Here is a 667-nt window from a genome sequence, read left to right as displayed (position 1 = left end):
ACCCTGAATATAAGACGACCGCGTTTTTTCAGATGTATTTCCAAGAAAAAAATATCGTCTTATATTCGGGACAGTACGGTAATTAGGCTACTATATAATTAATAGACTGGATTCATTTTTTATTATTTTATTATTATTTAAAATGATCATGTCTTTATAGATGTTTCTTAAAAACAATTGTTAGTGCTCCATAATGTTTCAATTAAAATTATTCAATTTGCAATTTTCGCCTCACCTTCGTTTGTTGACAAAAAGGTGTCAAAATACCATATATTATAATAGTAAAACAGGCCCATTGCATTGTGGGACGGTGTAATGTTAACCTATGCAGAAGCCAATGAAGTGTCTAAGTGTGTGTTTTGTGGTTCTGTAGGATTGATTTACGTCGTTGAATCTATCGGCAGCGACTAAAATAGAAAGCAAGCCGAGGTTTGTGTTCTGAAGAGTGGAAAAGAGTGTTGTAGAGGCGGTGGAGTTACAGAGGTCATGTGATCTCAGCCAAGGGTTTGTGTTTCAGGAGACGATGAGTGTGCGGCGTTCAGTAGACGCCTGGAGACAGAACGCGATTCATGAGCCTGAGCGAGAGAGACAGAAAACTGTTGGTGAAAACTGAGCTGTGTGTGTGTGTGTGTGTGTGTGTGTGTGTGTGTGTGTGAGCTGGAAGCCA

General features: G+C 39.0%; 1 protein-coding gene across 8 annotated transcripts in view; it reads left to right on the top strand.

The window, feature by feature from the left end:
- The window catches only part of lingo1a (leucine rich repeat and Ig domain containing 1a), an 81,992-nt gene that overhangs the window by 64,076 nt on the left and 17,249 nt on the right, over window positions 1-667 (top strand). The gene's annotated exons all lie outside the window — the stretch shown is intronic.

This window comes from Sinocyclocheilus rhinocerous, unplaced genomic scaffold (assembly GCF_001515625.1).
Source record: "Sinocyclocheilus rhinocerous isolate Xijiao unplaced genomic scaffold, SAMN03320098_v1.1 scaffold1605, whole genome shotgun sequence".
Classification (NCBI taxonomy): Eukaryota; Metazoa; Chordata; class Actinopteri; order Cypriniformes; family Cyprinidae; genus Sinocyclocheilus; species Sinocyclocheilus rhinocerous.
The sequence above is the reverse complement of the archived record's forward strand: the minus strand, read 5'-3'. Positions and strand labels throughout refer to the sequence as shown.